General features: G+C 39.4%; 2 non-coding genes across 2 annotated transcripts; one reads left to right on the top strand and one right to left on the bottom strand.

Annotated features, from left to right (window-relative positions):
- Positions 1-8,104: 8,104 nt before the first annotated feature.
- Positions 8,105-8,177, bottom strand: trnar-ucg (transfer RNA arginine (anticodon UCG)). Its single transcript has one exon. It is a non-coding gene; the product is annotated as a tRNA-Arg (tRNA).
- Positions 8,178-9,370: 1,193 nt separating this feature from the next.
- On the top strand, positions 9,371-9,444 carry trnan-guu (transfer RNA asparagine (anticodon GUU)). Its single transcript has one exon. It is a non-coding gene; the product is annotated as a tRNA-Asn (tRNA).
- Positions 9,445-10,677: the final 1,233 nt, after the last annotated feature.

Here is a 10,677-nt window from a genome sequence, read left to right as displayed (position 1 = left end):
CTGCGCGGCAAAGGTGAAGTGCCGCTTCTCCTTCCCTGGTACTATAAAAACACTAAATAGCTTGGCCCCGCTGCCATGGAAATGAGTTCTTCAGATAACCACACATCTTGCGTTCGCACCTCTGGTGTTCTACTTATGCCTTTGAAAACCTAATGAATAAAACTGAAAGAACCGACACAATATGTAGGTGCTCGTAAAGCATGCATTAAAGAACTGTTAACAGCAAGGGTTTCAGTGGGTTAACTGAGGAGAAGGCGTGATCGCTAATTGTTGACTTTTTATTTGGTGTTAGAAACACTCTTACTGTGCATGACGTGCAACAAATTTAGCCACAGAAATTGCATCACGCTTTCATGTATGCTATTGCAGACACCAACGTTGCCTAGATAGAAAACCGAAATAGCCGTGGGTTTGCTTGCTGGTCTGAAGGATCTCTCTTCGAATCTCTATCATTTGTCAATGGAAGTAAAAGGTGCTGCAATCTGATACGTTCAGAATCAAACCCGCAGCTGTTGTTCGACTTTATTTCTTGACTAATTACAACTGAGTGTCGCATGAGCAGTTACGTAAACTTGTCTGATATATTTGAACACAAATGCCGTTCTTCAATTAAAACTAACAGTACATTGTCAGGGACATTCAGTTCTATACAAACAAGAGACAGACAAGAGAACATTTAGTATATAATAGACAGAAAGAGGTTCGAATCCTGCAGACTACGTTGTCCACCTCCTGTCGTTGTGTTTCGGCGCAAGCAAAGAAGCGCGCCTGTTCGGTGTTCCTGGTGGTTTTAAAATGCCAAATTGCTTGTACCCGCTCCCTTGCAAATAAGTTCTTCAGCGTCCGCGAATGGCATTTTACAGCTGGAAGCAGATGTCGACGCTTTTTGCACAGAGCACCAAAAAAGCGTCTTTTTTGAAGGCCCGGGTTCTGAGCATTGGTGGTTCAGTGGTAGAATTCTCGCCTGCCACGCGGGAGGCTCGGCTTTGATTCCCCGCCAATGCAGTGGCTTTTGCAGCTAGCTGCTCCATCACTTGCATCCCCTTGCAACTCGCAACTGAAAACCCACTGAAGCTAAGCAGGTGTGAGCCAGGTCAGTACCCGGATGAGGGTGAGCTACAGGGAAAAACAAAGCTTCCAGCTGGAAGCGGTGTTAATGGTGCCGGCGGTGGGGCGCTCACCCTGAGGTCTGTGCGGGTCCCAATGCCCCAGCATAGTGACGGAGACACTGTGTTGTAAAAGGGCGCTGTCTTTTGGATGAGATGTAAAACCGAGGTCACATCGCTCTGTGGTCATTAAAAATGACCACCAAAACCTTTGACAAAAGCTCTTGGTAATTGATCGTCTTCAATAATGCTTCTCCTTTAGGTACATTTTAAATCAGCTGAAAAATTCTGTGAAATGGGGGGCACTTCAGGCCAGTGTAGGATTTGGGTTACAAGAACCATGAAACTGCATGAGAAAGCCCGTACACTGAATTACACGGCTTTCTATTCAAAGGAGGGCAAAAGAAATTCCCTGAGTTCGATTTTTTGCAGCACAGAGAGAACCACTGTCGTGAGGCCGGTTAGCTGAGTTGGTTAGAGCATGGTGCTAATAACGCCAAAGTCACGGGTTCGTGCCCCTTACTGGCCAGGTCCTTTTCTCCTCTCTTACCAAAGCTGTTAGGTTCCTTTCCGTGGTGAGAGGGGTTGTCATGCAACGCTGCCACATAGTGCCGACAGACAATTAAATGACAAAAATGAAGAGAGTTAAAGCAGCTGGAGAGGTTCTCTTACAACTTTTGAGCTGACACAGTTTTGGAAAATAATTCCTTCACGCTGCAGTGTACCATATAGGCAGCCAAGAGTCTCCAAAACAAAACAGAATTGACAGTCATATAATGTCCATTAACCCCGGTTTTAAACGCAGCATCATGTCTGCCATCATAAGAATATGAGTCCAATATTTTAGAATATAGTCAGAATGACTTCTAACCTTAGCTGTGGTGGACTTCTAACCTTAGCTTTAATCCCTATTGCTCAATGCATGGTGTACGTACTGCATACATGTGTCTTGAGAATGAGGAATGGGCCCCTGAGACAGTCATTTGCCTGTTTCACAAATGATCGTATTTTACTAGAGATTCTGTTTGGGATTCAGATGTGCATTCGGACAGCAATCCCTTTCAAGAAATGATATGTTCTGGATGAGGTCAAAGGTGCTAGAACACTGTATTTAGGATGTGTTTGCAGTGATTGTGTGTCTCCTGCTTCAACGCAGTGATATATAGATGTGCTCCTGTAATTTATTGGTACATGCCCAGGGCAGTAAGTAGTCTGAGGATTTATTTCCAGACGGCATAGAGCAGTGAAGCACTTCTACTTAAATTATTACATTATACACAATTTGAGTTCATTTTAAAAAGTAAAAGGTAATGAAAGGAATGCATTTTCATAAGAAAGATAATACCGATATGCATGTGATAATCTTCCTTATATCATGTAGTGCGTCATTTGGACACTTTGTGGGCTTGAAATACAAAGAAAATCATGTTCTATGGTACAAGATAAATACAAAACTTAATCATTTATTTTAATTAGATTTGTTTATAAAGCATAAGCAATCATTTATTACATTAATATATGTGAAAATGACATTTTAGCACCATAATATTACATACAGGTCTCTAGCTTCAACACAGTGATATATATATATATGCTCAGTGATTTATTGGTACATGCCCAGGGCAATAATCAGAATTAGTATTTATTTCCATACGGGCTACAGGTAATGTTGTGAAATACTTCAACACACTGGATCGGAGATTTAGACCCCCTGCACTCTTACTCCTTAAAAACCAAAGAAATGAAGATATGTAGCAATCACATTGTAACAGGGGTGACAGTGACTTAATGCTTATACTACTGGACTTCTGGTACCTTTAGGGTACGGTGTTCCCTGAAGGGCTCTCAAACCCCGCATTTCAGATGCCTAGCTGTATTGCTGATGTGTTGCACCTCAGAATCACTTTTAAACCTTACCTCTGGTATCTTTAATCCCTATTGCTCAACGCATGGTGAAAGTATTGCATAAATGTGTCTGAAAATGAGCAATGGGCACCTGAGAGACTCATTTGCCTGTTTCACAAATGATCATATTTGACTAGAGATTCTGTTTGGGATTCAGTTGTGCATTCTGACAGCAATCTCTTTCAAAAAATGATTTTACCTTATCGCGGCTTTGCCCTTCTTGCCTTTTTGGACAATATCTCCATCTTGTGGTCGTTGTTGGTAATGTCTAGACAATATCTCCATCTTGTGGTCGTTGTTGGTAATGTTTTCTTATGCCCTTTTTTTATTTCAATTCTCTATTAGATGATTCTAGAATCTCTACAATAGAGTTGAAAACATCAGTTTTATAGCAGACAATATGACATTATTTATAGTCCAATTAGAAATTTATTACCCTGTTTTTAACATAATAACAAATTAAAACTAAGTTTGGAACACCAGGGAACATAAAAAATGATTTTTAGGAAAACCATGAGGTTCTCTGTGTCCGATGCCTGCAAGGGGAGAAAGCTAGAATCCTTTGATTTTTCCAAATTTGAAAATAAACATCATATAACAACAGCTTTCATTCCTAGGAGTGAAAAACAACCATTTTGAAAGACATATTAGTTTCTAAAACACTACAATAAAGTTAAAAACATCCATTTTATATTACATTATTTTTTGTGAAATAATTAAATTGGCTTATTTCTCTCGCATTAAATTGGCTACAAATGCAAGAATTCAACCAGATATTCTTGTAAAATGTATAATGTTGCATTGCAGTTAGTTAATGTAGTTAGTCCATAGTCAGCAATCTAAACTTTATTGTTAAGCTTTAATGATTGATGTTGTACCAGTAACCTTTAGAAATACTATAGTACTTCACAAATGCTTTGTGTGTTTGGAAACCTTTTGAGTAAAAGCCTTATAAAAATAGGTTTAGTTTTTACAGGACATCACAAAGAAATAGGATGGTATAATTCTTATAATTGCTTAGTGATTGTATTTGGAAGATTATGCACTAAACAGACTTCAGGAATGCCAGTGGATCATTTGGAATTATTCCAAAAATCAAGTGACCTCTTTGCTGTAGTATTTTTAGTATTATTTATTTAGTATTAATAAAGAATAGATTTATTAAAGTCGTGCGATGTGCAAGCGGGATATGTAAAATAATTTAAAATAAAGTTTTTTATTATTGTTATAGAGAAACATGATCAGATTTTCCCTGGTTCAGAAAAAAAACGATTAAAATCTGTAATCTTTCCACTTGTATGTCATCAGACATTAACGAGTACAACCCCCCTCTCTGCCGGAGTGCTGGCTGTGACGAATTAAACCAATTTCACAGGTGTTTTCAAAGTAGGAAGTACAGTGTTAACTAGTAGATGGCCTCCTCAATGAAATCGCTTCAACATGCTAATGCGTTGGTGTAACAGTCCGGGCGTGGCAAGCTTCCAATGTCAACTCGACTCGATTGGAAGACAATGAACGTATTTTAGCCCTAAATGAATTAATAGCAAACATGGTTTACATAAAAGACATTTTTCCAAGAAAGTTTATAATAATACAATCTATAGTTGAAATCTGAGCCTAAATATAAAGAAAAAAGCATTTTCAGAGAGCAATCACGCTGTGTTTATGTAGAAAAAGCGATTAGGTTTATGAGCAATCTAATTACCTATTCGCTTAAAACGCTATATAAAATAAAGTTTATTTAAAGATGAATGATAAGTGTCGCAGTTTTAATAATTTTCGTAGTAGGGCTTGGACAGATTCCAAGTGCATTTTTGCAATTTACGTTGCATTGTCCAATGTGATGTTGTAATACAGTTTAGAATACAGTAAGTCTAAACTGTATCAGCTTTATTTATGGGTTGCAATTTAGAAAAAGTCAAAAACCGCACTCAAAATCCAATTTAGAGCTTTCTGGCAAGAGGAGACACCCAAATTATAATGTAACATGCCACTGTTTGTGCATGAACAAAGTTATACTGCAATTTTCCTTAGATACGCGATTAAAAAAAATAATTTTTTTGAATCCCCGGCCAAACACATTCCATAAGAATCAGCGCTTTTATACAGTATATCGCCTTTAAACACGCGTTTACGATTTAAATCAAAACTCGATTCAAATCAATATAAATGTTTATTTTGTAACGCATAGGTGACTATTCATTGTTATTAAAAAGACGTAAATTCGATCATGTTGTGATATTTAGAAATATAAATTTGTTTTGATGCGAGTGAGGTTTTATTTAATCTCTGACCAAGGGAAATGTTTCATTTTTTCAAAGAAATGTTTGTTAAAAATTAAAGTCATAGTTCCATGAGATTCAACCACAGACCATGTGACATAGGAGTCAGGAACCTAACCCACAGCACCACCAGCGCAGTCACATGCTGAGGGCTGAAAAAGCACTACAGAAACATTATCGACTATAAAATAATGTAATTAGGCACAGAAGAAGTTTACAGCACAGTACAATAATAAATGCTGACCATGACTTTAGAAGCATAAATTACCTTACACTCAATTTAAACACAAGCTGTCTTTAGCCCTCTAAGCTGGTTCATACAGAAATGTAGAGAACCAGGCTCAGAACACACAGCTTCATTAGCGAATACATATGCAGAACAACTAGAGAAGATGTTTTACAGAGGATGGATTTTTAGAAACATCCCATCAGTGACATCACTGAAGTCAACTCCTAGGTAACTGTCGTGTGGATAGTTTCACAAGAATCAGACAAAGGTTTAAGCATCGCTTATTTTAGATAAAACTGCAAAAAAACAACAACAACCCATAATGTACTTCTTTGCGGCTCTGTTTGCCCAAATCATATATTCACAACGTGAAATTAGAAAATAGTATTACGTAACCAAAAACCGCAATATGGAAACAGAACCTGTGTAATTGTTGACAGATGATGTACTCGTAACATTTTTACAAGACGAACTACAACATTTAAAAAATGACTTGTATGTACTTGATATCTCTAATCAATCCACTGCACTGCATTAAAACAAAACAAAAACTAAAACGCCCTGGGCATACCGTTTCGCGCTTCTTATCAGTTGCTCAAAAGCAATTTGACCGTATGAAATGCATAATATAAACCTAGAAACATATACGTGAGGAGTATTTACGTAGTATCGGTGTCAAGACATACCTCTCAAATACTGTAAATCAAGTTAAAAATATCTCAAGACCGATTCTGGTCATAATGAAACCATGTTTCGTGTATGTTTTCTTTAAAGTACCGAGACCAGCCATATACTGTATGTTTATGTTCCAAAATTAATATCGTTTATGGCCTTCACACGCGTTGCATTACGCTCCTATTCTTTTTATGCTCAGGCACTAAGATTTCCCTTCAGTGGTAAAATTCCATATAAATATTCAATACTTAAACGGGCACAGTTAAGACATTAAATATACATATACATATACATATACATATACAAACTGTATACAGTACAGTTTGCATACGGTAATATGTTTATGTTCCTAAATCAATCTCTTTTATGAGCATGTGAAAGGCATGGTGAATCGATTCTCAAAAATTACTGTACTTTGCATGATTGGAAAAAAATGCGTGATTGCGAAATGCTGTGGTGTTACTTTTACAAAGAAGGTCAGTGAAAAAAATAATGTGGACCAGGGCAATACTTTGAGTTTACAGCTTGTCCAAGGTCATTTATTATTAATACTATAAGTAATATCTTCATTAAAGACTTTGATGGCTACAGCTCAAACATGAGAAGTTGAGCTTTATTAGCTCCACCTTGCGGAAATTCCGGATAATATTATTTTGCTAGCGGTATTTACCGGTAACTCGCGGTATTTACCGGTAACTCGCGGTAGACTGCGTACAGCGTACCGGAAAATAATGCAGTATCGCCCGCACATTTTGAATGGCTGCATCTGTAGCAATCATATTGTAGCAGACACTCATTTGCCTGTTTCACAAATGATCATATTTTACTAGAGATTCTGTTTGGGATACGGATGTGCATTCTGACAGCAATCTCTTACAAAAAATGATTTTACCTTATCGCGGCTTTGCCCTTCTTGCCTCTTTGGACAATATCTCCATCTTGTGGTCGTTGTTGGTAATGTCTAGACAATATCTCCATCTTGTGGTCGTTGTTGGTAATGTCTTCTTATAGATAGATACTTTATTGATCCCGTGAGGGAAATTGCAGTGCAACAGCAGCTTAACACACACAACACAGCCACAGTGTAACGAATTATATAATAATAGTACAATACTGTATATATACTGTATATATATATATGAAACAGAAATAGAAACAGAAACAGGAATCGCTTACTCACCTGGAGAATCTCTGTAGGAATATATAGCATTTATCAATGGAAATAAAAGCTGCTTTAATACAGTGCATGTTCAAACTCAAACCCTCAGCTGCTGTTCTTGTTTGTTTTGGGACAAATTGCAACTGAGCATCGCATGAGCCGTTACGTACCCTTATCTGTTTGGCAATTTCAAGGGAGGAGTTAGGTCAGAATGGGTAGGCTGCAAAACAACAAGTAAAGATTTATTCCAAGATGAAACGTTGTGGCGGTTTTCTTATCTTTTCAGCATGGACTAAACTTTTACGTGTTCCTTATATGCTATATATGTATATATTAGCACCAATGTCGTTCTTAAAAACTAACATGAAATTGTCAGGGACATTCAGCTATATACAAAGACGAGACAGACAAAGTAATAATTCTGTATTAACGTGGCCTACATATTGACGCAATGATCGAACTAACTGACATGTTCTGATTCACATCCCCTGCAGTTCATGCCAATTAGAACAATAGCAATGCTGAGTCCTCCCCACCCTACTGAGCACAAATTCAGCTGCTCTCCAGTTCTGTTCTGCATGTTTTTTCATTGCAATTGAGCTCGGAGCTGGAGATGATCTCCATACAGTTCTGTGTTAACTAGCCCGCACTTGCGTGCTAATTTACGGGTTGTGGCAGATGCTTTTCTATAGTTCATATACATGACGGCAACCTGTTACCGAGGAACCTGAGAGGTTTAAAAGCCTCACGAGCCAGGCAGGACTCGAACCTACAATCTTCTGATCCGAAGTCAGACGCGTTATCCATTACGCCACTGGCCCATAGAACATGCGCTTGCACTCCACCACAGAGAGCTCTACACTGCTACTAGTAGTACACCTCCCCATCTAAATTTTCACAGCAAGAAACTTGTGTTTCCTACTATTTTTATCAGGTTTAAAATATCATCTCCTTAAAACAGAAAAAGTGTTGATGTGTCGTGCTGAAATTCCGATTGATTTTGAATTCAAAGAAAAAACGTTTTCTTCCAAAACACCGTGAAATTGTCACATCTTGCAGACAATAGGTGTATTCCATGTTGAAAAGAGAAAAAAGAAAACAATGGAGCCTTTTACAGGTGTGAGGCTTCTTCAGGTGTGAGAAGACCTCACGGCCGAAACGTTGTGTTTCCTTTCTTCTCTTTTCAGCATGCAATAAACCTATTACTTGTTCCTTTGCAGCCGAGGCATGCTGACATAGCTACCCAGCTGAACATCTTGCAGACTCTACAGTACTTCTCTCCTGTAGAAGTAAAGCAGGGCTTGCTGGGTGAGCTTTTGCTCCGGTAAATTAGGTCACGTGTCATGTTAAATCACTTCTTCTAAACACAACATTTGCTGGTGCTAGCTTTCCCCATGAAAAGAGACATTTCCCTTACAGTACATGACATATCGTTTTTATTCTATCAATAAGTATAGAAATTAAACAAAAGAAAAAATGGTGTCGCCAAAGAATGCACAGCTCTGTCGCCTTGGGGAGGTGTCAAGGGCATTGAGCTCCTTGGACATGAAAAGTGCCCGATAAATGCCATTTCTCATCATTTCTCTTGGCGTCAGTTCTGCTATTAAATGGGACGGAGGCAACGGGCTCAGAGAGCAGGTTAAGAGCACACCGAACGCAGATGGGTCCAAGTGTCTGTAAAAGCGCGGTGCTCCGCTGGCGCTGTTCCCTAGTGGCTTAAAGTGCCCGCCTAGTAAGCAGGCGATCCTGGGTCTGAATACCAGCGGTGCCTCTCTCCGTGTCTTGTTGTGCCGAATGTATCATTTCAGACAAACATGTACAGCTTGGTTCAGTTTAATGCAAGAATTCATTTCCTTTCTGGAATAACTTGTTTTTGAAGAAATCCATACAGCTTGTGAAAGATGAAATCCATTTCTTGGTTGTCAGTGGAAAAAGATTGCCGGCTGCAAGAAGCGCAAGTGATTGTTTTCTTTGACCATAAACCTGCAAATGTAGGGAGCACAAGCGGCCGTCAGTCTCTGTGGCGCAATCGGTTAGCGCGTTCGGCTGTTAACCGAAAGGTTGGTGGTTCAAGCCCACCCAGAGACGCGTGTCTCCGTTTTTCCAATGTAAACATCATCACCGCTAAAGAAGATGGCGCAGAAGGCTCCACAGTCGAAACGTTGTGCTTCTTTTCTTCTCTTTTCAGCATGGAGTAAACCTTTGCTTGATCGTTTGCAGCCTACGCATGCTGACACAGCTACCTTTCTCTTAACGCGCCTCAATCATTATTCACCAAAACCATCAGCAGAATGTGTCGCCTTTGTGGTGTTGTCACTCCTCTGCTTCACAAATGTCCTTAGTGACGGACCATTTCTTTCTGCCATTTTTCCGGAGCGGTTATTGATTGCTCCATCATTTCCCTCATACTTTCCATCCCTAGATTGAAAAAAAAAAACAGAAACAGGCTGACAGGACGACAATCAAATTGCAAAAACTCATCAAAGCACTCGATAGAGTATTTGAATCCACAAGTAGCTACGAGCAACTTTGTCCTGGCTTGCATGAAAGTCGGAAAATGTCAAAAAGAAAAAGATGGTGGCTTTTTCATATCTGTTCTTTTATTTTTAGTTCGTTGGCTCATCTGTCCATTGTCCTCCTGCCTGGCTCTTGACCTGTGACTGTCTGAACGCACACATTAGACTTTCAGGCGGGGGATTTGTCCTGAGCCTCTGTGAAAGACCCACCCACCCCCATAAATAACTGCTCTAGAAACACATGAATGCAAAACTAAACCACAGCTTAAAGAGGAGCTCCAACTCAGTGCCATACTAATGTAAACGAAGTAATACTAAGACATGTTCTTATGGATTTGTCTTACCTTGAGATATGTAATTGGATTTCAGGATTAACTTCCTCATTCAATGTACTGGTGATTCTTTGCCTGGTCAGTACCTGGGTGGGAGACCTCCAGCGAACAATTAAGCTTACTGCTGGAAGTGGTGTTAAGAGACTCTTAGGATCTTCCAGAGGTGTCTGTCCAATAGCACTAGTTGCCTTAGAGCTGGCTCAAACATTGCTCAAGAGTCTACCTTTCACAGATGCGCAAAGATGAATGATGGGGGTGCACGCTTCAAGGAGCCTTCCAACTGTAGGGACCGATTAGAGACGATCCGTAGCATGTGTTCGTTTCCATATACGCCCCGTGTCTCAACGGTAGGACAGAGAAAAATACTGCCTCGACACGTAACAGCGTTATATTAAACCGCAGGACTTGAGGGCTGTTTTGTTTGAATGTTCAAGGCATTGGTAAGAGCGTAGGTCAAGGGCCATTGGTGCATC

The sequence above is a fragment of the Lepisosteus oculatus genome, unplaced genomic scaffold (assembly GCF_040954835.1).
Source record: "Lepisosteus oculatus isolate fLepOcu1 unplaced genomic scaffold, fLepOcu1.hap2 HAP2_SCAFFOLD_45, whole genome shotgun sequence".
Classification (NCBI taxonomy): Eukaryota; Metazoa; Chordata; class Actinopteri; order Semionotiformes; family Lepisosteidae; genus Lepisosteus; species Lepisosteus oculatus.
The sequence above is the reverse complement of the archived record's forward strand: the minus strand, read 5'-3'. Positions and strand labels throughout refer to the sequence as shown.